Consider the following 26,068-nt stretch of genomic DNA (forward strand, 5'->3'; position numbering starts at 1 on the left):
ATTGTCTTATACTCTGTCCCACTGTATAATTACTGCTATGGGGCCTATAAATACTCCCACTAGTGACTTCTTTCCTTTGCTATTTCATACCTCCACCCAAACTGATTTTAGAGCTTAATCCTCCAAACCAAGATCATTTCTCATGCTTGTATTGATCTCATCTCATATGATTAGAGCTATCCACTCATCTTTCTTTCTTCCTGTCCTTCTGAAATGTCAAATAACTTTAAATATTCAGGTCCCAGACTTGGTCACCTTGTAACTACATCTCTGTAATGGCTATATCATACTCATTTATTTCTATTTGTGCTATTAATTCATCTATCTTATTACACATACTGTGAGCATCCACATAAAGAGCTTCTAATACTGTCTTTTTACCCATTTCTCCCCACTCTGACCTATTGCTAATGCATTCTTATGTTTGTATGCTTTGTGCCTTCCTGTCACACTATGGTTATCATTACCTGTATCACTACATTGCATTATTTTCTTGTCCTTTCTCTAACTTTCCAAGTATCCTCTCACGCGAACCCTCTCTGGACTATTTAGTTTAAAGCCCTTTCTAGAGTCCTAGTTATATGATTCATCAATGCACTGGTCCCAGTGCAGTTCAGGTGAAGACTGTCCGAATGGTACAACTTCCTCTTTCCCTAGTACTAGTGCCAGTGCCCCATGAATCAAAACTCACTTCACCCACATCAGTCTCTGAGCCAAGCATTCAATTCTCCGATCCTATTTATGGACAGTAATCCAGAGATCATTACATTTGTAGTTCTGTCTTTAATTTAGCTCCTAGATGCTCATACTCCCTTAGCAGAACCTCTTTCACAGGCCTACCTGTGTCGTGGGTACCCACATGGATCATGACAACTGGATCCTTCCGCTCCCACTCAAAGTTCCTCTCCAGCTGCAAGGACATGTCCTTAACCCTGGATCTGGGCAGGCAACACAGCCTTTGGGACTCACATTCTTGGCTGCAGAGGACAGTGTCTATCTCACTACCACAATTACATTCCTTTTAACTCCCCTCCACTTGAATGGTTCCCTACACCATAGTGCTGTGGTCAGTCCCAGCACTCATCCACACAAGCAAGAACAATGAACCTGTTGGACAAGTGGAAGGTCTAAGATTCTTTCATTACTACCTTCTGGGTCACGATGCCTGCCTCAATTGTAGTCAAGCCCTCCTGTCCCTGACCTCAGACCAAATCTGAATACCTAAGGGGTGTGACCACTTCCTGGAGAAAACTGTCTAGGTAATTTTCCTTATCCCTGATGCCTCAGTGTGCAAAGCTTGTTCTCTGGCTCTTCAACTGCAGACACTTAGTGCAGATATGGTTGCCGTGGATCATACAGGTGTCCACCAGCTTCAACATGCTACAGCTGTAACATATCACCTGCCCTGCCATCTTACTGAGTTTTATTTAACTAATTGGGTTTCAAGTTGAAAAATATTACTCAACAGTTATTTGTATTTTGATTAAGCAGTTTAACTCATTGAACTATAAATTTAATACAATATTTATGTCTCCCCCATATTAGGTAAACCCAGTGAATTAATGCCTTGAGACCTTCTCTGTTCTTCTACTCTTACTCATATACTTCCTGTTATAGTCGCCCAGTTGAAATTTTAATTTCTCAGCTTAGAGTTTAGAGAGAAAAGAGGAAAAATGCTTGCCAACCAATCACTTGCTTACTTCTCTCTGACATCATACTAAGATCGTTTTCGAATGTGCACCTCCTACCTCTTTTACTTCCCTGTTGTTCTCACTCTGTTCTCACTCTTTTACACTCCCCACTGGTCTGCTTTGTTCTTGCTCCTGCTGCTACCGCCTCTCGTTTACACTCCATCTGGTGTTGCTTCGTTTTTGCTTTAGCTGCTTTTTCACCTGCTTACTGGTCTCGCTCTGTTCTCTATTACCCAAACCTCGTCTACTTCAAGCTATCTTCCCCACCTGTACCCTCCTTGCTTCATTGTCGCTCAACTTATCTGATCCTTCCATCCTCTTTGAGACTTCGTCATTGAATATAGTTAAGTGTGGGATAACAGATTTTTGGTGTCTCAGGGAGTCAAGGGTTATGGGGAGCAGGCAGGGAAGTGGAACTGAAGCCCAGGAGAAATGAAACATCTGTAATAGCTGTAAGTCAAGAAATGGAAAGGAGGGAGGAACTCAAGACATTTACAATTACCAAGGAAGTGGTACCGAGCAAATTGTTGGAGCTACAGGCTTACAAATCCCTGGGTCCTGAGGGACTTCATCCTAGGGTCTGAGAAGAAGTGGCTAGTGAGATAGTTGACATGATGGCTTTAATTTTCAAAAATTCCCGAGATTCAGGGAAGGTTCCATTAGATTGGAAAACAGTGAATGTCACTCCTTTATTCAAAAAAGGAAAGGAGGCAGAAAGCAGGAAACAACAGGCCAGTTGTTTTAATTTATTCATGGGATGTGGGCGTCGCTGGCTAGGCTAGCACTTCTTGCCCATCCCCTAATTGCCCTTGAGAAGGTGGTGGTGAGCTGCCTTCTTGAATCACTGTAGTCCATGAGGTCTAGCTACACCCACTGTTAGGGAGTTCCAGGATTTTGACCCAGTGACAAGGAACAACAAAAAAGTTCCAAGTCAGGATGGTGAGTGGCTTGGAGGGAAACTTCCATGTAATGGTGTTCCCATCTATCTGCTGCCCTTGTCCTTCTAGATGGTACCTGTCATAGGTTTGGTGCTGTCCAAGAAGGCTTGGTGAGTTCCTGCAGTGCATCTTGTAAATGGTACACACTGCTGCCACTGTGCGCTGGTGGTGGAGGGAGTGAATGCTTGTGGATGGGGTGCCAATCAAGCGGCTGCTTTGTCCTGGATGGTGTCAAACTTCTTCAGTGTCGTTGGAGCTGCACTCATCCAGGCAAGTGGAGAGTATTCTATCATACTTCTGACTTGTGTCTTGTAGATGGTGGGTAGGCTTTAGGGAGTTGGGAGTTTGAGTTACTCACCACAGGATTCCTAGCCTCTGACCTGTTTTTGTAACCACAGTATTTATATGGCTAGTCCAGTTTCTGGTCAATGGTAACCCCCAGGATGAGGTTAGTGGGGGATTCAGTGATGGTAATGCCATTGAATGTCAAGGGGTGATGCTTAGATTCTCTCTTGTTGGAGATGGTCATTGCCCAGCACTTGTGTGGCACGAATGTTAACTTGCCACTTGGCAGCCCAAGCCTGGATATTGTCCAGGTCTTGCTGCATTTGGACATGTATATGAGGAGTCATGAATGGTGCTGAACATTGTGTAATCATCAGCAAACATCCCCACTTCTGACCTTATGTTGGAAGGGAGGTCATTGATGAAGCAGCTGAAGATGGTCGGGCCTAGGACACTACCCTGAGGAACTCCTGCAGTGATGTCCTGGAACTGAGATGATTGACCCTAACAACCACAACCTTCATCCTTTCTGCTAGATAAGACTCCAACCAGTGGAGAGTTTTACCCCTGATTCCCACTGACTCCAGTTTTGCTAGGGCTCCTTGATGCCACACTTGGTCAAATGCTGCCTTGATGTCATGGACAGTCATTTTCACCTCAATTCTGGAGTTCAGCTCTTTTGTCCATGTTTGAACCAAGGCTGTAATGAGGTCAGAAGCTGAGTGACCCTGGCAGAACCCAAACTGTGAGCAGATTATTGCTAAGCAAGTGCCACTTGATAGTGCTGTCGATGACCCCTTCCATCACTTTACTGATGATGGGTGAGTAGACTGATGGGGTGGTGAGTGGCCAGGTTAGGTTTGTCCTATTTTTTGTGTACAAGACATACATGGGCAATTTTCCATGTTGCTGGGTAGGTGCCAGTGTTGAAGTTAGCTTAACATCTGTCAGGGAAAACGTTGGGAGCTATTCTTAAAAATGGTATAGCAGGGTACTTAGATAAATTCAAGTTAGTCAGGCAGATTCAAAATGTTTTTGAGAGGGAAATCATGTTTAACCGATTGATTGAAGTTCTTTGAAGAAGTAATATGTGCTGTGGATAAAGGGGAACCGGTGGATATATTTTATTTAGATTTCCTGAAGGCATTTGTGAAGAAGCCACATCAAAGGTTGTTGCAGAAAATACAAATACATGGTTTAGGGGGTAACACATTGGCATGGATAGAAGATTGGCTAGCTAACAGGAAACAGTTGGCATAAATGGCATTTTTTGGTTGGCAAGACGTAAAGAATGGTGTGCCACAGGGATCAGTGCTTCAGTCCCTTCATCCAAGTCATAAATTCTAGAGTTGCTAAATTTGCTGATTATACAAAAATAGGTAGAAAAGTAAGTTGTGAAGTGGATATAAGAAGGCGATAAAGGGATATAGATAGGTTAAGTGAGTGGGCTAAAATCTGGCAAATGGAGTCTAATGTGGGAAAATGTGAAATTGTCGGTTTTGGCAGGAAGAATATAAAAGAAGCATATTATCTAAATGGTGAGAGTTTGCAGAGCTCTAAGATGCAAAGGGATCTGGGTGTCCTAGCGCATGATTCACAAAAGGTTAGTATGCGGGTACAGCAAGTATTTAGGTAAGCTAATAGAATGTTATTGTTTATTGCATGGGGAATTGAATATAAAAGTAGAGAGCTTATGCTTCAGTTATACAAGGCATTGGTAAGTCCACCATCTGGAGTACTGTGTAGAGCATTGGTCTCCTTATTTAAGGAAATATGTAAATGTGTTGGAAGTAGTTCAGAGAAGGTTCACTAGACTAACACTTGCAATGGTGGGTTTGTCTTATGAGGAAAGGTTGGACAGGCTAGGCTTGTATTCACCGGAGTTTAGAAGAGTAAAGAGGTACTTGATTGGAACATATAAGATCCTGAGGGGATTTGACAGGGTGAATGTGGAAATGATGTTTCCTCTGATGGCAGAATCTAGAACTAGGGGTCATCCCTGTTTAAAAATAAGGGGCCGCCTATTTAAGACCGAGATGAGGAGAAACTTTCTCTCTCTCAGGATAGTGAGTCTTTGGAACTCTCTTCTTGAAAAGGCAGTGGGAGCAGAGTCTTTGAATATTTTTAAGGCAAAGCTAGATAGATTCTTGATGAGCAAAAGGGCAAAAGGTTATTAGATGTAGGTGGGAATGTAGATTGAGATTGAAGTTACAATCAGATCAGCCTTATTGAATGGCGGAGTAAGCTTGAGGGGCCAAGTGGCCTACTCCTTATTCGTGTGCACTTAGTTTACTTTCCAGACACTTAATTTTTTTTTAAGGGGAAAAGATAATTTTTTTCAGAAAGCTTTGTGTTTTTTGACATGAAACGTAATCTTTACAGATCAGTATTACCACTTACTATTACAATTTCCAGCAGAATGCCTCCTCACATCACGACCAGCCAGTGTTGTCATTTAAGGCTGGTGTTCCCATTAGAGCACTAACTTGTAGCATGACTGGTATTAATTAAAGGTGTCAGCAAGCGTTGACATTTTAACATTGGCATTCCCAGCAAAATGTTCACATAGTGTCGTAGACCTCAGCTGAAACACTATTATTGTTAAATAATTTACAAACCTGCTTTAACTCACTGTTGCTCAGTTCTTCCCAACTGTAAAATGTAGTGATTCCATGAAAAATGTATAAGGATATAATAAGTGTTATTTGTATAGCCAAACAAACCATATGCAAAATACAATAACAACTGCATTTAACATAACCTTTAACATAATTAAACATCCCAAAGTGCTTCAAAGGGGCTTTATAAAACAAAATAAGTCACCAAACCACATAAGGAGGTATTTAAGTAGATGAGAGAAAGCTTGGTCAAAGCGGTAGTTTCAAAAAGTGTCTTAAAGCTTGAAAGCGAAAGGTGCAGAGGTTTAGGGAGGGAATTCAAGAGCATAACACACAGGGAGCTGAAAGCATGGCTACCAATAGTAGAGAGATTAAAATTGAGAATGCTCAAGAGGTTAGAATTAGAGGAGCACAGATAACCTGGAAGCTGTGGGGCCAAAAGAGATTACAGACAAATGGAGGGGTGAGGCCATTGAGGAATTTGAAAACAAGAATGAGAATTTTTAAATTGAAATACTGCTTAATTGGCAGCCAAAGTCGTTTGGTAAGCAAGCATGATGGACAAATGGCTTTTGGTGCTTGTAAGGACATGGGCAGCCAAGTTTTGAACAACCTCAAATTTATGAAAGGTAGAATATGGGAGGCCACCTGTTGGAATAATCAAGTTGAGGGGTAGCAAAGGCATGAATGAAGGTTTCAGTAGCAGATGAACCAAAGAAGGAACAGATTCCATCATTGTTACGGCAGTGGAAACAGGATTTGTAGCATGGATGTGGGTTGGAAGGTCCTTTCAGAGTTGAATATGACACCATGATTGCTTACAGTCTGGTTCAGTCTCTGATAATTGCCAGGGAAAAGCCTGCAGTTTGTGACTTGGGGGCGGATGATGTCCCAGGGGCCAAAGACAATGGCTCTGTCTCCACACTATCTAATTGGTGGAAATTTCTTCTCATCAAGCACAGGTTGTCAGACAAGTGGTCTGATAACTTTAAGGCAGTGGAGAGACCAAAGAGGTGGTGGTGAGGTCATGTTGGGTGTCATCAGAATAGATGTACAAACTGGTGTTGTGTTTTCAAGTGATGTCACCAAAGGAAAGCATATAATTCAGAAACAGGAGGGAGCCAAGAGCATTTCCTTCAGACGAGTCACCAGAGTAGTTCCTTGAGGGGGTGGGTCCAGTGGGGGGGGGGGGGGGGGGGGGGGGGGGGGGTGTGTGTGTGTGTGTATGTGTGTGTATGTGTGTGTGTGTGTGTGTGTGTTGGGGGGATCACCAGAGCAAACTGTGTGGGAGCAGGCAAAGATGTCATTGCAGGCAATATTCTGGCTACAATTAGCTAAGAATGGGAGCTGAGGGTCAAAATAAGTGATGTTATCTTAGTGAGAAAATTGCTAACTTCGCAGATGGTAGAGAAGAAGGATTTTAGGAGAGAGGGGCGGAAAAGGGTGAGGTGCTCAAAGGAGCAGAGTGCCAGAGGAATAAGGGGAAAGACCAAGATGAGGTTTGATTGAGAGAGTCACACTCATGCAATATAGACTCGTGGATTTATGGAGGATAAATTCATAACGGATATTTAATTTTTAAAACAAAATGAATAGTGGATGCTCTGTTTTTTATTTTCTGTCGATATGCATGGCACTACACAAGACCCTGAGTCTAACCTTCATATCTGGACAAGACATTAAAATGCAAACGAACTTTCAGATATCTCATTGAGAAGACAATAAAATGCAACTGGCCTTTCCTGTGGACTAATGGCTGCCTTTATCCAAATAATCACAGAAGCTTGTTTACAATGGACTTGCAGAATTTTTGGTTTCAGAGTGGAATTCCAAAGAATGAGTGTAAACAAAAACATTCTTTCATAAGGATATGTGAACAGGTGAAACTTGAACACATTGTACGTCAATGGCCAAGTAGTCGGAGATTATTTATGAGGACAATGAGAAACAGATACTATAGTCACATGATAGAAACCAGGTTCTGATAAGGGACATTTAATAAGGCACATTTTGGAGCAGGAAGAGATCAAGATCAGCAAAGGAACAAGACCCTGTCTAAGATCCTTCAGTGGACACAGAATTCGGGCTCACCTTCACCTACCTATTTTAAGGACCAAACAAGGTCCTTAAAGGTGTTTGCTGCAAGGATCCAACTGCACTTCGACTGGAGTGAAGACAGAGAAACCTACTACTACAAACAGTAAGCCACTGTGAATCCATCTTCACAAGCCGACCTTTAAGTCGACCAAAAAGGGATCACAGGCTTACAATGTTTCAAGACTTCATCTTGAGAGAAGCGAGTGACAGGCCTTAAAAGTCCAAAAATTCATGAAGTGCCTGCTGCCTCTTTTGTAATCACCATCGTTTCTTGAGTGCATGTGTTTGTCTGTATGGGTGTGTGAGTGGGTACTATTGAAAATACATTTCAGGTGTTGAATAATAAATATTTTTTTAAACTTACGAGAAAACCTGTCAGTGTCTGTCCTTAACAGTCACAGCACTCAGGGGTTAAAACAATTTTTCCTTTAAAATGCATCTCTCTTTGGTCAGTTGAGAGGTCCATAACAATAGCCACACCACAACTGCAATAATCTGGGTGAAGAAAGTGGTAGAAGGTATAATCAGGTCGGGAGGCTTCAGTTAGGAGGAAGGTGTCATTACCTCTCAGCCATGGTTGCAATAAGCTCATAGATTGCAAAGATCTTGTTCTCAAGTGAACAAATATTCTGGAAGGGGATGCAAAAATGGCCACTGATCCACTGGTAGAGTCCAAAGGGTCACTACTGGTTGGAAGGGAGGAGATTGGGAAGATTAGCCACCAGCCAGCTTGCTGGGCTGGCAAGTGGGTGAGGAAGAAAAAGATGATGTTGCTGTTCATTTGGAGGGAGTAATAAATGCCTTAATGAGCCTTTTGAATGATGCTAAAAAAGCCAGAGAGGAGTCTTGGGTCAAAGAGGGAGTCAAACCTGGGACAGCAGCAGCAGAGTAAGAAGGTTGAGGGTCGGAAATTAGATTTGGGAGCGCTGAGTTTCTGAGAGGGGAGAAATGAAAGGAAGCAAGACAACAGGAGAGAAAGGTCCAGGAGGGGTAAAAAGAAAAGCAAAAAGGGGGAGAATAGAGTATCAATGTTAGCAATTACGAGCTGCACCAGCAATTACTAGTTACATAGCAATTTCTAATATGCTTATGTCCTGGTAGTAAAATAAAAGTTAGGATCTACCAAACTGGGCTTGTCTAATGATAACCTCAGCTGGGGATCATAACAGGCACTGGCACCAGTACTAGGAAAAGTGGGGGCTGTATTGTTGAGATGGTCTACATCTGAACCGTGCTGGAACGAGTGTTCTTGCGAATTGCATAACTAGAAGTAGAGAGGGCTTTAAACAGGAAGCTAGGTAAAGGTGGAGGGGTAGCACTGTTAATCAAGGATGGCATTGGTGCAATAGTTAGAGATGACTTTGGTTCAGGAGATCAGGATGTAGAATCAGTTTGGGTGGAGATGAGGAATAGTAGGGGAAAGAAGTCACTACTGGGAGTGGTCCACAAGCCTCCTAACAGTAACCACAATTTAGGACAAAGTATACAAGAATAAATATTGGGTGCCTGTGATAATCATGGGTGATTTTAATCTATATATAAACTGGAAACATCAGATTGGCAGTTGTAGCCTGGATGAGGGGTTCATAGAATGCCTTCGAGATTGATTCCAGAACGTGCTGTTCTAAGAAACTGAGTGAGCAGGTTATATTAGACTTGGTGCTGTGTAATGTAACAGGATTAATTAATGACCTCAGAGTGAAGGCACCCCTTGGTAGCAATGATCACAATATGATTGAATTTTACATCCAGTTTGAAAGAGAGGAGAATGGGTGTAAGACTAGATTTTTAAACTTAAGGGCAACCATGTAGGCATGAAAGCTGAGCTAGCTGAAGTGAACTGGGATACGAGGCTAGAAGATAGGTCATTAGAGAAGCAGAGACAGACATTTAAGGGATATTTCAGAATAGTCAGAATAAGTATGAAGAAAAATTCTAAACCATTGGTGGTTAAATAAAGTTAAGGAAAGCATCAAATTTAAGGAAAAAGCATACAAGTGTGCAAAGATGAGTGGCAGGTCAGATGACTGGTCAGAATATCAAGAATGGCAGAGAATGACGAAAAGGTTAATCAGGAGTAAGAAATTAGAGTATGAGAGGAAGCTGGCTAGAAATGAAAACTTGGATAGCAAAAATTTCAACAGGTATTTAAAAAGGAAGAGTGAGTGTTGGTTTCTAGAGAATGACAATGGGGAGTTAATAGTAGATAATAAGGAAATGGCAGATGAAATGAACAAATATTTTGCTTCTGTCTTCATTATAGAGGATACAAAAAACATTCCAGTAAAAGCAGTAAATCAGGAGATGAAAGGGAGGGCGGGAACTTGGTGAAATTACAATCACTAGGGAAGCAGTACTGAGCAAACTGATGGAGCTGTAGGCTGATCAAGTCTCTGGGCCCTGATGGGCTTCATCCTAAGATCTTAAGAAAGGTGGCTAATGAGGTAGGAGAGGCATTGATATTAATTTTCCAAAATTCCCTAGATTCTGGAATGGTTTCATTCGACTGGAAAGGAGCAAGTATAACCCCTCTATTCAAGCAGGGAGGGAGACAGAAAACAGGAAATTATAGGCTAGTGAGCTTGATGTCTGTCATGGGGAAAGTGTTAGAATCAATCATATAGCGGGGCACTCAGGAACTCAAGGTAATCGGTAAGAGTCAACATGGTTTTGTGAAAGGGAAATCATGTTTAACCAATTGATTGGAGTTCTCTGAAGGAGAAACATTGGCTGTGGATAAAGGGGAGCCTGTAGGCATACTGTACTTAGATTTCCAGAAAGCATTTGATAAGGTGACACATCAAAGGTTGTTGCAGAAAATAAAAGCTCGTGGTGTAGGGGGTAATGTATTTAGCATGGATAGAAGATCGGCTGGCTGGCAGAAAACAGAGTATGCAAAAATAGGTCTTTTCTCTTTGACAGGATGTGACGAGTGGAGTCCCCCAGGTGTCTATGCTGGGGCTTCAACTTATTACAATTTATATCAATGAATTAGATGAGGGAAATGAAGTCATGATAGCTAAATTTGCGTATGACACAAAGATAGGTAGGAAAGTGTGCTGTGAAGGGGACATAAGGAGATTGCAGACAGATATAGATAGGTTGAGTGAGTGGGCACAAATATGGCAGATGGGGTATAACATGAGAAAATGTGAAGTTGTTCATTTTGGTAGGAAGAATAAAAAAGCGGAGTATTATTTAAATGGAGAACAGCTGCAGAGGGATCTAGGTGTTCTAATGCATGAGTCACAAAAGGTTAGTATGCAGGTACAGCAAGTAATTAAGGCAGCTAATGGAATGCTATCCTTTATTATGAAAGGAATTGAACATAAAAGTAAGGATGCTATGCTTCAGTTATACAGGGCATTGGTGAGACCACATCGCAAAACTGTGCGCTGTTTTGGTCTCCATATTTAAGGAAGGATGTAAGAGCGTTGGAGGCAGTTCAGAGGAGGTTTCCTAGATTAATATCTCGAATGAGTGGGTTATCTTATGAGGAAAGGTTAGACAGACTAAGTTTGTTTCCACTGAAGTTCAGAAGACTGAAGGGTAATTTGATTGAAGCATATAAGATCCTGAACACTCAATAGTCAATACAAGGTGGACATGGAAAGGATGCTTCATCTTGTGGGTGAGTCCAGAACTAGGGGCACTGTTTTAAAATTACTAGTTGCCCTTCTATGACATAGATAAGGAGAAATTTTTTCCCTGTGGGTTGTGCGACATTGGAACTCTTCGCCTCAAGGCAGTGGAGGCGGGGGTCACTGAATATTTTTAAGGTTTTTTTTGTTGTTGGGCAAGGGAATCAAATGTTATTGGGGCAGATGGGAATGTGGAATTCAAAACACAAAAAGATCAACCATGATCTTAATGAACGGTAGAGCAGGCTCGAGGGGCCGAATGGCCTACTTCTCCTATTTTGTATGTTTGTAAAACAGTACCTGCTGAGGGAGATGGTTTTTGACCATCCAGACTGTGACCAGTCAATCAAAGTTGATTTTGTTGGCAATTTTCCCTGTATGTTCTATAACTGGCTTCATAAAAGGTTCTAGTGTTTGTTTGATGTCCCCACTTTGAATTCAGAGGACATGGCGGAGGCATTGTTGGTAGAATTTCTGTAGCTCTCAAGTGTTGCTGATACACAGTCCATTAATCACTGTGGTACAGGAGTGTAGTGACGACAATTGCTCTACGCATCAAGACTTTTGCTAACTTGTGGAAATCTTTGTTGTTAAACACTCGATGCTGTTGTTTGTAGAAGGCTGAGCTGGCACAGCTGATCCAGTGTTGGATCTCCTTGTCAAAGGTGGCCTTTTGAGAGAGGTGACTGCCGAGGTTGGGGAAGTGCTCAACAAATTCCAAAGTCTCTCCTTCAACATAACATGGGAGGTGGAATATTTGGCTTACCAAGTGAGAGTTGATCTACAAGTTTTGTTCTGACAACATTCAAGGACAGGCTGATTTTCTTGTATACATATCACCTCCTTGCTTACCAAGAATCTATCCACCTCTGCCTTAAAAATATTCAAAGGCTCTGCTTCCACTGCCTTTTCAGGAAGAAATTTGCAAAGACTCATGACCCTCTGAAAGGAAAAAAATTCACCTAATCTCTGTTTTAAAAGGGCGACCCTTATTTTTAAATAGTGACCTTTAAACAGATTCTCCCACAAGAGGAAACATCCTCTCAACATCCACCCTGTTAAGTCCCCTCAGGATCTTTATTTGTTTCAATCAAGTCAACTCTTACTCTTCTAAACTCTCAAAGTGGATACAAGCCTAAACTCTCCAACCTTTCCTCATAAGACAACCCACCTATTCCATGTATTAGTCTGGTAGATCTTCTCTGAACTGCTTCCAATGCATTTATATCCTTCCTTTAAATAAGGTGACCAATGCCGTACACAGTACTCCAGATGCAGTCTCACTAGTACTCTGTATAACTGAAGCATAACCTCCTTACTTTTGTATTCAATTCTCCTCGCAATAAATGATAACATTCTATCAGCTTTCCTAATTGTTTGCATACTAGCCTTTTGCGATTCAAGCTCTAAGACACCCAGAGGTCTGCAATCTCACCATTCAGATGATATAGCTCTCTTTTATTCTTCCTACCGAAATGGGCAATTTCACATTTTGCCACATTATACTACATTTGCCAGATCTTTGCCCACTCATTTTATCTATCTTTATCTTTTTGTAGCTTCCTTATGTCCTCTTCACAAGTTACTTTCCTACCTATCTTTGTGTCATTAGCAAATTTGGCAACCATCCCTTCATCCAAATCATTCAGTCACATGAAGACCGATGGTAGAAACTCGCAACCTTGAGTAGAAGTTGTGCTCAAATCAATGTTCAGCTGACGATGACAAATATACAGAATCTTAAATGGGATTAAAATAACAAGCAAGTATATTTTACCAAGCTTTTTTTCCCTCATGATTAAAAAGGTTTGGGATCTTTATGCACAGCATTATTTTGGTGTGTTGTGACTCTGAGTTGTTATTTTGATTGTTGGCAGCAGAGGGTGCACTGGCCTGATTCCTTAATATCTGAAATAATCAGCTGATCTATTAATCCTGCCTCACGATCTAATTATATCTTAGTCAGACAGGGCTTAACCACAGTGGCGACACACAAATGTCTGATTTACTTCAAATGATTTGCATTTCTGGCATAAAATATCAGGTAAATAGCTTTCTCCTCAGATGCTTAGTAGCCATTTCTCCGCCTTTTCCTGCCAAGATGCAGAAATGTAACTGACTCCTCCTTACCAAGTTAAACAAATATCCTGCAGCTGTTTCAGGGAACCACTGGTGTCACATTTAATTGGAGCAACACACCTCTTTGTAATTAGTATGACTCATGCATTGTTCAAACTCCACACAAGGTTTTTAAATTGCTGAAACCTTGCCAAAGAAAATACTAACATATGTAATATCTTTTTATACCAAGATATTCACGTCATGTTTCTGTTCCAATTATACTAAATATGGCATGAAAATATCACAACAGGTTACCAGCCCCTTCATAACCCTTCTGAAAGATTTTCATTGTTAACTTTGATAGAAAAATCAGAAGTCAGTTCTTTATACACGTGCTTATAATATCACAGTCAAGAGCAAACAACAGAAATATTTCCACGTCACTTCCCGCAAGAGCGGCAAGATGATTGAACACCTTCAGAAGAATCTGGGTCCCAATCTATTTTCTGACCCTTTTGTCATGGTTCCACTGCAGCTCTGTAAGAGGGTATCATTTGCACAGTGGTTATGTTACTGGATCAGTAACCCAGAAACCTGGACTAATGATCTGGAGGCCTTAATTCAAATCCCACTACAGCATCTGATGTGGGATCTGGGGAATTTAAATTCAGTTAATTAAATAAATGTGGAATTTTTAAAAAGGAATTATCAGTAGTGGTGACTATAACACTAACATTTTGGTATAAAATCCCAACTAGTTCAGGAAATCTGATGTTTTTATCCACTCTCAACCAGATGTGACTACCCTCCAAAATGGTAAATCACTCAATTATACCAAACTGCTTTGACAAACTAGAGGATTAATACAATCGGACAGAGCAGATTTGGATCCAGCCCAGCCAACTCTGTTCCTTTTCTAATGGCTGAGCACTTGTGTCAAAATTAAGGGAGCTGTCCCACTGACAGTAGTGCTCACAGATTTATACCTTTCAATCCCAGACTCCTCCATCACCATCTCTTGGTATGTCTTGTCCCACCAATAGGTCAGGCCCACCAGAGGTGATGGCACAGTAGTATACAGTCAAGAGGGAGGAGCCTGGGAGTCCTCAACGTTCACTCTAAATCCCATGAACTCTTGTGGCATCAGGTCAATCACAGGCGAGGAAACCTTCTGCTGATTCCTGCCCAGTGCCCTCCCTCACCTGATGAATCGGTGCTTCACCATGTTGAACATCACTTGGAAGAAGCACTGAGGGTAGCAAACACACACAACTTATTCCAGCTGGGGGGAACACAACTTTTTCCAGCTGGGGGGAACTTTAATGACCAGTACTGACTAAGCTGCCTGAGTTCTGAAGGAAATACCTGTCAGACTGGGCCTGCAGCAGGTGGTGAGGGAATCAATAAGAGAGAAAAACCTACTTGATCTTGCCCTTGCCAATCTACCTGTTGCAGATGCTTCTGTCCTTGTGCAAAGTTCCATCTTCATACAGAGGATTCCATTCACTGTATTGTGTGGCACTACCACAGAATCATAGAATAGCAATAGCACAGAAGGAGATCATTTGATTCTGTGTGTGTCTGTAGTAGTGTCTGTGCCGGTTCTCTGTAAGAGCAATTCATCTTGTGCCACTCCCCCTCCTTTTCCCCGTACCACCGTATTAGATGCGACAGATTTAGATCAGACCTCGCAGCTCAAAACTGGGCATCCCTGAAGCGCTGCGGGCCATCAGCAGCAGAATTGTATTCAAACACGATCTGTAACCTCATTGCCAAGCATATCCTTCACTCTACCAGGGCTCAATGAAGCTTGCAGGAGGACATGCAAGGAGCAGCACCAGGTGCACTTAAAAATGAAGCTACAACACAGATTATATACATGCTAAATAGCGGAAGCATCATGCTACAGACAGAGCTAAGTGATTCCACAACCGTTGGATCAGACCAAAGCACTGCAGTCCTGAATGGGAATGGACAATTAAACAACCAATGGGAGGAAGAGGCTCCACAAAAATCTCCATCCTGAAAGATGTCAGGGTCAGTAAGAAATGCGAAAGACAAGGATGAAGCATTTGTAACCAGAAGTGCCATATATATGATTCATCTAGGCCTCCTCCAGAGGTTCTATATCTTTGTAACTCTTTCGAGTACAAACACGTTTCCATCTGTTCCTATTCAGATGAAGTTTTTACATTGTTCCATAGTTTGCCATTGTGAGATTTGAACTCTTGATCTTGGGGTTACAAACCCAGTACCATAACCACTTGGCTATTTAGGCCAAGCTCCTCCAGAGGTTCTACCATCACAGATGCCAATCTCCAGCCAATTTGATTCACTCTGCCCGATAACAAGAATCAGGTGAGCGCACTGGATACAGAAAAGGCTATGGGCCCTGACAATAAACCAGCTGTAGTACTTTAGACTTGTGCTCTAGAATTAGCCGTGCCTTTAGCCAAGCTGTTCCACTATAGCTACAACACTAGCATTTACTCAACAATGTGGAAAATTGCCCAGAAATGTCCTGCCCACAAAAAGCAGGACAAATCCAGTCCAGCCAATGACCGCCTGATCAGTTGACTCTCAATCATCAGCAAAATGAAGGTGCTCTCGACGGTCAAGCAGCAATTACTCCCTGATGCTCAGTTTGGGGTCGGCCAGGACCACTCACTTCCAGACCTCATTACTTCCTTAGTCCAAACATGAACAAAAGAGCTGAATTCCAGAGACAAAGTTTGACGGAATGCAGCATCAAGGAGCCTTATGTCAATGGGAATCAGAGGGAAATCTCTCCACTGGCTGGAGTCATACCTAGCACAAAGGAATATGGTTATTGAAGGCCAATCATCTCATCCATCTCTGTTTCTAAGGGTAGTGTCCTAAGCTTTCAACTGCTTCATTAATTATCTTTTCTCTAACATAAGGTTAGAAATGGAGATTTTCACTGATGATTGCACAGTATTTAATTACATTTGCAACTTTTCATATAATGAAGCAAATTGCGCCAGGATGTGTGGTTGTACAGGGTCTTAGTTAGTCCACATCTGAAGTACTGTGTACAGTCTTGGTGTCCTTACTTAAGAAAATATATAATTGCATTAGAAGCAGTTCAGAGAAGGTTCACTCGACTGACTTCTGGATGAAAGGGTTATCTTATGAGAAAAGGTTGAGCAAGTTGACCCTATACCCATTGGAGTTTGGAAGAATGAGAGGTGATCTTATTCAAACATAAAAGATTTTGAGGGGACTTGACAAGATAGATACTAAGAGGATGTTTCCCTTGTGGGAGAGTCTACAACCAGGGGTCATGGTTTAAAAATTAGGGGTCTCCTATTTAAGACTGAGATAAGGAGAAATTTTTTCTCTTGGGGGTTGTTAGTCTGTGGAATTCTCTTCCCCTGAAAGCAGTGGAAGCTGGGTCATTGAATATATTCAAGGCTGAGTTAGATAGGTTTTTGATTAAAAAGGGAGCCAAAGGTTATGGTAAAAATGGATATGAGGCCATATTCAGATCTTATCGAATGCCGGGGCAGGCACAAGAGGTTGAATGGCCTACTCATGCTCCTAATTCTTGTGTTCTTGCATTGTGTGCTTGACCTGATCAGTTAGGATACAGGAAGCAAGGTTTTTGATCATCTTCACAAAAGGTAGAAAGTGGAAGGTCAGGCAGGAGAACATCGAAATAGATGAGTCTGGAGGGAACAAAGCCTAAAGTTTCAGCAAGAGATGAGCTGAGACATAGGGTGAGATGGGTGATGTTACTGAGCTGGAAGTAGATGGTATTGGTTATAGAGAAGATTTGGGATGCAAAACTCAGTTTAGGATTAAATAGGGCACCAAGGTTTTGAACAGCCTCAGATACTGGTCAAGGACGTGATGGAATTGGTGGCTAGGGAACAGTGTTTGTAACAAGAGTCCAAAGATAAGGCAGTAGCTGTTAATGTTGAAAATGCTGTGACAATTGAGTGCATGCTCTAATTGTGATTAACAGCAGCTGATACTAATTGGGGAAAAGTTAAGGCGCAGATATATAAGAACTAGTTTCCAACTATGTAGGGGAAACTATGTGGAAGGGAAAAGTAGTCTGCACTTGGGTTTATTCACAAAACTCAGTATAACATATGTTGAAGACAGACAGACAGATTGGCTCCAGCTTTTCCTTTGCCAGATAGTCGTTCACTGGATTAACAACGTTCATCCCAGTATTTAATTGGAACAAATTTCTACTCATTCTAAAATATCCACTGCCTATTAAACTAGCAGTGCAACAAGTAAGTGGAGGGGTTGAGAGAAGTCATGTTGGGGTAAATCTGGTTGGCATCAATGTACATTTGGAATCTGATGTGTTTCTGAAAAATGTTGCCAAAAGCAGCGTGTAAATGAAAATCTGAGGAGCCAAGTTAGATACTTGGGGTACTCTAGAGAGTAACAGTGTGTAAGTGGGAAGAGAAGTCACTGAGAATTAAGTTCGGTGTAAGCAAAATTTTAGAGAAACAATTAATCAACAAAAACACGATCTATAACTCACTGTCAAAATAATAGTAAGGCAATATTTGTGCGCAAAATTCTACAGAAACTTCAGGCGAGTACAGGTGCAAGGTTAAATGTGGAAATCCAAAAGCTACAGTCTGAGATGTGCCACTCTGCTATTAGTTTTGCAAATACGGTATCTCACCATCTGCCTCACTAGTGAAATGCATTAAATGGTGTGAAGTTGTGTTATTTTTGTGGAAAATATGAACTAAAAAGCCACAGATGCTTGGTCTAACATAGTACAATGCAATAACCTTGCATTTTTCACAACTTGCCCTCCAAAACGTAAGTGTACATGTGCAGTGTGCTCTGAACAGGGTTCAGAGCTTTTGCTGTCGTCTTCAGTAGTTCTTGAACACAAGTCCTTCACTAAAAACTTCATATGAGAAATTAACATCACGAAACTCCCATAAGCACTTGACTCATATTGTAGAACAGCAAGATAAGAATCTGAAGATGATGCAGCACTATTATTGTAATATGACTCGCTTTGATTTGATGTTCAATCTAACACCGAAAACAACACCCCACAACACCAGATAATCATTTCATATGCAGCATTTATGAACGAACCTGCCTCTCATAGATTGGTCTCTTCAGCCACGAGCAAAAGTGCACCATATGGAGTTACCCCATCATACCAGAAATAGAGGGTAATATAGGGGCTAATAAGAGTGAAGAAATTAAGGTGCTTTCGAAAACATGCTGGAGAAACTCGAGGGATGAAAATCTGACAAATCCCCAATATGTGAATGCTTACATCCTAGGTCTTTAAAGGAGATAAATGCAGAGATAGTTAAGGCGCTGGCTATGATTTTCCAAATTCCCTAGATTCTGGAATTCTCCCAGCAGATTGAAAGCTAGCAAATGAACACTGCTATTGAAGAAAGGAGAGAGAGAAAACAGGGAAATACAGGCCCGTTAGTCTGACATCAATCATTGGGAAAGTGCTGGGATCTATTATTAAGGAAGTCTGGAAAATGCACTTGGAAAAGTATAGTAAGATTAGAACAAGTCAACATGGTTTTACAAAAGGGAAATGCTATTTAAAAAATTTATTAGAGTTTTTTGAGCATGTATCTAATAGGGTGAATAAAGGGAACCAGTAGATGTAATATACTTGGATTTCCAAAAAGGAATTCGATAAGGTGCCACACAAAAGGTTAATACACAAGATAATTGTGTATTAGAACAAGTCAACATGGTTTTACAAAAGGGAAATGCTATTTAACAAATTTATTAGAGATTTTTGAGCATGTATCTAATAGGGTGAATAAAGGGAAGCAGTAGATGTAATATACTTGGATTTCCAAAAAGGAACTCGATAAGGTGCCACACAAAAGGTTAATACACAAGACATTACATTGCTATAGTGTTTCCATCCCTCCCACCTCCTCAAACCTAAAAAAGAGAGAGAGGAAGAGGCAGTGCCTTCAGGAGTGCACCAGACCTGCCTTCTGAAAGTGGATTTTGAAGAAAAAGCAGCTGATTGGTGAGTAATTCCTGGAAGCAGACTCGGAAGGAGGAGCACCGGAGCGGTGAGTATAAATCTAGCTTACCACGGATATACGCGGCCTTGTCTCCAGGGAGCAGACTTGGAGGGAGGAGCACCGGAGCGGTGAGTATAAATCTAGCTTACCTCAGGGATTCGCGGCCTTGTCTCTAGGGAGCAGACTTGGAGGGAGGAGCACCGGAGCGTGAACTCGGGGCACAGAGTAAGTGAAGTCAAAACGGAAAAAGTGACGTCACAGGAAAGCTGTGACCTGATTGGTTGGTAGGAAATCTGCACCAAATTTGAAAAATAAAACACTGCAAGGCTAATTAATTAATTATCTAAGTAGAGATGGCTGGGCAGGTGATGTGCTGTAGCTGTATGACGTGGGAGCTGGCAGATCCCATTGTGAGCTGCAATGACCACATATGCAGCAAGTGTTGGTTGCTGGAGGATCTCCGGCTCATAATTGATGAGCTGGAGTCCGAGCTCCAGGCGCTGCAGCACAGCCGGGAGGGGGAGAGTTACCTGGACTCTTTGTATCAGGAGGCGGTCACACCCGGTAGATTAAGTACCTCAAGTCCGGTTAGTGGTCAGGGTCAGCAGGGTGTGACTGCAAATGAGGCAAGTTGAGGGAGCCTGTGTTCAGGAACAGAGGAGCCTCAGCTCTTGACCTTGTCCAGCAGGTGCGAGGTACTTGCTCCCTGTGTGGATGAGGAACAGGTCTGTAGGGAGGATGAGCCAGATGACCATGGCACCGTGGCACAGGAGGCCATTCAAGAGGAGGGAGCAAAAAGACAAGTGGTAGTTGTAGGGGATTCTATAATTAGGAGAATTGATATCATCCTTTGAAAGCAGGATCGAAAGTCCTGCATGGTATGTTGCCTGCCCCGTGCCAGGGTGAGGGACATCACTGACCGGCTTGAAATTGGAGAGGGAGGGGGAGGATCCAGTTCTTGTGGTCCACATCGGGACAAATAACATAGATAAGACTAGGAAAGAGGACCTGTTTGAGGTTTATCAGGAATTAGGAACTAAATTAAAGAACAGATCCTCAAGGGTTATAATCTCCGGATTACTACCCGAGCCACATGCAAATTGGCATAGGGACGCAAGAATAAGGGAAGTAAACACATGGCTAAAGGAGTGGTGCGGGAAAGAGGGGTTCCATTTCGTGGGGCACTGGCATCAGTATTGGAAGAGGAGAGATCTATACCGTAGGGACGGTCTCCACCTGAACCGATCTGGGACCAATGTTCTAGCGAAAAGGGTAATTAGGGTGGTCAACAGGACTTTAAATTAAAAGGTTGGGGGGGGGAGGGAAGGGTAAAACTCCAAGAAGTAATGGGAAACAAAGCAGCAGGTTAGCGTGTTGGGGAGTGGATTCAACCTCATGGAAAATTATGAAAAAACTGAAAAGAAAGGAGAGCCCAGGAGAGGCTATTAAAGTCCCCAGAACACAAAATAGGACAGAGTATTTGGAAAGGGCTAGGAATCTAACTTCAAGAACATCAGATAAAGGGACGACAATGAGAATGGGGACGGGAAATATAGGACTGAAGGTGTTGTATCTGAATGCACGCAGTATACGAAATAAGGTAAATGAGCTTGTGGCGCAGATTGAAATTGGCAGGTATGATGTGGTGGGCATCACGGAGACGTGGCTGCAAGGGGATCAGGACTGGGAGCTAAATATCCAAGGATATACATCCTATCGAAAAGATAGGCAGGTTGGCAAAGGAGCTGGGGTTGCTTTGTTAGTAAGAAATGAAATTAAATCGATAGCAAGAAATGATGTAGGGTCAGATGATGTAGAATCTGTGTGGGTAGAGTTGAGGAGCTGCAAAGGTTAAAAAACCATAACGGGAGTTATGTACAGGCCTCCGAATAGCAGTCAGGATGTGGGGCACAAGATACACCAGGGGATAGAAAAGGTGTGTAAGAAAGTCAAGGTTGCAGTGATCATGGGGGATTTCAATATGCAGGTAGACTGGAAAATCAGGTTGGTAGTGGATCCCAAGAAAAGGAATTTGTGGAATGTCTACGAGATGGCTTTTTGGAGCAGCTTGTGGTGAAGCCCACTAGGGAACAGGCAATTCTAGATTTAGTGATGTGTAATGAGGCAGATTTGATAAGGGAGCTTAAGGTGAAGGAACCCTTAGGAGGAAGTGACCATAATATGATAGAATTTACCCTGTATTTTGAGAAGAAAAAGCTGGAATCAGATGTAATGGTATTACAGTTGAATAAAGGCAACTACAGAGGCATGAGGGAGAAGCTGGCCAGAATTGACTAGGTGATGAGCCTAGCAGGAAAGACAGTGGAACAGCAATGGCAGGAGTTTCTGGGAATAATTTGGGAGACACAGCAAAAATTCATCCCTAGGAAGAAGAAGCATACTAAAGGGAGGACGAGGCAACCACGGCTGACAAGGGAAGTCAGGGACAGCATAAAAGCTAAAGAGAAAGCATACATTGCAGGGAAGAGCAGTGGGAAACCAGGGGATTGGGAAGCCTACAAAGACCAACAGAGGACAACTAAAAAAGAAATAAGGAGGGAGAAGATTAAATATGAGGGTAAACTAGCCAGTAATATAAAAGAAGATTGCAAGAGTTTTTTTAGATATATAAAGGGTGAGAGAGAGGCAAAAGTGGACATTGGGCCGCTGGAAAATGACGCTGGAGAAGTAGTAGTGGGGAACAAAGAAATGGCGGAGGAACTGAATAGGTACTTTGCGACAGTCTTCACAGAGGGAGACACGAGTGACATCCCCAAGTTCAAGAGAGTCAGGGGGCAGAGGTGAGTATGGTGGCCATTACCAAGGAGAAGTTGCTAGGAAAACTGAAAGGTCTGAAGGTGGATAAATCACCTGGACCAGATGGATTACACCCCAGAGTTCTGAAGGAGATAGCTGACGAGATAGTGGAGGCATTAGTGGTGATCTTTCAGGAATCACTGAAGTCAGGGAGGGTCCCAGAGGACTGAAAAATCGCTAATGTAACCCCCCATTTAAGAAGGGAGTGAGGCAAATGACGGGAAATTACAGGCTGATTAGCCTGACTTCGGTCGTTGGTAAGATTTTAGAGTCCATAATTCAGGATGAGATTTCAGAATACTTGGAAGTGCATGGTAAAATCGGGCAAAGTCAGCATGGTTTCATCAAGGGGAGGTCATGCCTGACAAATCTGTTAGAATTCTTTGAGGAGGTAACAAGTAGGTTAGACAAAGGAGAGCCAATGGATGTTATCTACTTGGACTTCCAGAATGCCTTTGACAAGGTGCCCCACAAGAGGCTGCTCAGTAAGATAAGAGCCCATGGTGTTAGGGGCAAGGTACTAGCATGGATAGCAGATTGGCTGTCTGGCAGGAGGCATGGAGTGGGGATAAGGGGTCCTTCTCAGCATGGCGGCCGGTGACTAGTGGAGCTCCGCAGGGGGTCAGTGTTGGGACCACAACTTTTCACTTTATACATTAATGATCTAGATGAAGGAACTGAGGGCATCCTGGCTAAGTTTGCAGATGATACAAAGATAGGTGGAGGGACAGGTAGTATTGAGGAGGCGGGGAGGCTGCAGAAGGATTGGGACAGGATAGGAGAATGGGCAAAGAAGTGGCAGATGGAATACAACGCGGGCAAGTGTGAGATCATGCACTTTAGTAGGAAGAATAGAGGCATAGACTATTTTCTAAATGGGAAGAGAATTCAGAAATCTGGAGTGCAAAGGGACTTGGGAGTGCTAGTCCAGGATTCTCTTAAGGTTAACTTGCAGGTTGACGCATAAGTTAGGAAGGCAAATGCAATGTTGGCATTTATTTCAAGAGGACTAGAATATAAAAGCAGGGATGTGCTGCTGAGGCTTTATAAGGCTCTGGTCAGACCACATTTAGAATATTGTGAGCAATTTTGGGCCCCGTATCTCAGGAAGGATGTTCTGGCCCTGGAGAGGGTCCAGAGGAGGTTCATGAGAACGAACCCAGGAATGAAAAGCTTAACATATGAGGAACATTTGAGGACTCTGGGTCTATACTCGATGGAGTTTAGAAGGATGAAGGGGGATCTGATTGAAACTTACAGAATACTGAAAGGCCTGGATAGAGTGGACATGGGGAAGATGTTTCCATTAGTAGGAGAGACTAGGACCCGAGGGACAGCCTCAGAGTAAAGGGAAGACCTTTTAGAACAGAGATGAGGAGAAACTTCTTTAGCCAGAGGGTGGTGAATCTATGGAATTCATTGCCACAGAAGGCTGTGGAGGACAGGTCACTGAGTGTATTTAAGACCGAGATAGATAAGTTCTTGATTGGTAGGGGGATCAAAGGTTACGGGGAGAAGGTGGGAGAATGGGGTTGAGCAACTTATCAGCCATGATTGAATGGTGGAGCAGATGGACTGAATGGCCTAATTTCTGCTCCTATGTTGTATGGCGTAACAACAGTTGTAGGCAACCCTTATGATCAATATTTCAAGTTAAAATGAATGAACATTTAGTAATGCATGGATTTGTTAAAGGCAAGCAACATTTGACAAACTGAATAGAGCTTTGGAAGAATTAATCAATTTAATAAAGAAATGCAGCAGCTGCAATGTACATGAATTTTTAGAAGGTGTACAAAGAGATGTCTCAAAAGGGTTCATTAGAAATTTGCCTAATCGATAGGTAACAAACGTCAAATGCTGTTGCTTATTTGGAAATGGTCTAACACAAGTGTCCGTGCTAGGACAACATCTGTTATCCCTAAGAAAAACAGAATTACCTGGAAAAACTCAGCAGGTCTGGCAGCATCGGCGGAGAAGAAAAGAGTTGACGTTTCGAGTCCTCATAACCCTTCCACAGAACTGAATTTAGAATTTAGAATCCAGTTCTGTGAAAGGGTCATGAGGACTCAAAACATCAACTCTTTTCTTCTCCGCCGATGCTGCCAGACCTGCTGAGTTTTTCCAGGTAATTCTGTTTTTGGTCTGTTATCCCTATATGTTGGTAATTTAGGTCCAAGAATAGAGGACACAATTTAGAAATCTGTTGACGAAACAAAGTAGGAATTTTGGCAGTGAATACAACTATGAAAAATGTCAGGAAGAAATAACAATACATAATTATATAATGCCTTTAACATTAAAAAAATGCCCGAAGGCATCGTGCCTTTAACATAAAAAAAATGCCTCAAGGCATATCACAGCAGCATTATAAAACAAAATATGACACTGAGACATAGGGATATTATGTCAGGTGACCAAAGTTTGGGCAAAGAAGTGGATTTTAAGTAGTGTCTTAAAGGAGGAAAGCGAGGTAGAGAGGCAAAGACATGTAGGGAGAGAATTGCAGAGCTTAGGGCCTGGACATCGGGATGCTCAAAAGGCCAGAATTAGATGAAGGCAGATATCTCCTAGGGTTGTGAAGCTGGTGAAAATTAGAGAGAGAGGAGGCCAAAGTCATGGAGGGATTTGAAAAGGAGGATGAGAATTTTAAAATCGAGGTGATGCTTGGCTGGAAGCTAAAGTAAGTCGGCATGTACTTAGGTGAATGGAATTAGTGGGAGTTAAGACATGGGTAGCAGAGTTGTGGATGACCTCCAACTGATGGAGGGAAACCAGCCAGGGGCACGTTGGAATAGTCATCCTGATGTAACAAAGGCATAAATGGGGGTATCAGCAGCAGATGAGCTGAGACGGGGGGGGGGGGGAGTAAGGCAATATTAGGGAGGAAGAAATAGGCAGTCTTAGAGATGGTGCGAATGCGGTTGGAAGTTCACTTTAGTGTCAAGTATGACACTACGATTGCAAACGGGCTGGTTTAGTCTCAGACTCCTTGTCATGAAGAGATATTAATGTCTATAATGTTATTGGAAATTATTGTTAAATTGGAATTGTAGTAGGTTCTGTGTATATGTGTGGCTTAATTGGATTAAAACCAGCTAGTCTGGGTGCTTTATGTATAGTAGTTTGAGATGTTAATTGGGTAAACAGTAAGTAAGGATAGAAGGTAAAGAGTACACTTGCAGTTGTTGAATAAACCATTCAAAAGAATGGGTAAAATCTTGCACCTATAGCTGACAGATGACAAACAATGTGTTTATATTACTAATAAAGTTGGTGGAATGAAAGGATTATTGTTATGAGAGGTAAAATTTAAAAAACTAATAATACAATAGAAAGTGTACATTCAAAGGGGAAGCTAGGTATAAATAGAAAGGAGTTTGTGTGTATCAGAGGCATGTAAGATCTAACCAGCCTGTAAGCATACAACTGTCTGCAAAGGGACCTAATTTTGAATTCATAAGGTCAAATGTGCTTTGCCTGGTGTCTGTTTAAAGCCTACGGGTTATTGTTGCCTTGTTCTGTTGAAGTGTCATGAGGACTCGAAACGTCAACTCTTTTCTTCTCCGCCGATGCTGCCAGACCTGCTGAGTTTTTCCAGGTAATTCTGTTTTTGTTTTGGATTTCCAGCATCCGCAGTTTTTTGTTTTTACATAAGGGAGTGTTGCCTGGAAGGTATTTACGTGTGGGTGTGACCAAGTAGAGAGTCTTTTTGGGGGAATTTGTTGTAAGACTAACATTAACTGTGCAACTGCGACCTTATGTGCTTAAGTTATCTTTCATATTTTTACTTTTTAAAATCCCAAATATGTTACTGGACTTCTTGCTGCTGAGATTAGTACGTCGTCTTCTCATTTTCTGAATACAAAACAAAAGGGTAAGCCAACTTTCCCTCTGGGA

The 26,068-nt window shown here is 42.1% G+C and overlaps 1 protein-coding gene across 4 annotated transcripts in view; it reads right to left on the minus strand.

Moving 5' to 3' along the window:
• The window catches only part of LOC121277368 (protein unc-13 homolog B-like), a 710,648-nt gene that overhangs the window by 338,629 nt on the left and 345,951 nt on the right, over nt 1-26,068 (minus strand). The window contains exon 1 of one of the 4 annotated variants that reach the window (XM_041186782.1): nt 5,533-5,558. The exons of the other annotated variants lie outside the window; for them this stretch is intronic. The gene's annotated coding sequence lies outside the window, so the exon portion shown is untranslated. Of the gene's footprint in view, nt 1-5,532; nt 5,559-26,068 lie in introns of those variants that run through there. 4 annotated transcript variants of the gene reach the window in all.

This window comes from Carcharodon carcharias, chromosome 1 (assembly GCF_017639515.1).
Source record: "Carcharodon carcharias isolate sCarCar2 chromosome 1, sCarCar2.pri, whole genome shotgun sequence".
Classification (NCBI taxonomy): Eukaryota; Metazoa; Chordata; class Chondrichthyes; order Lamniformes; family Lamnidae; genus Carcharodon; species Carcharodon carcharias.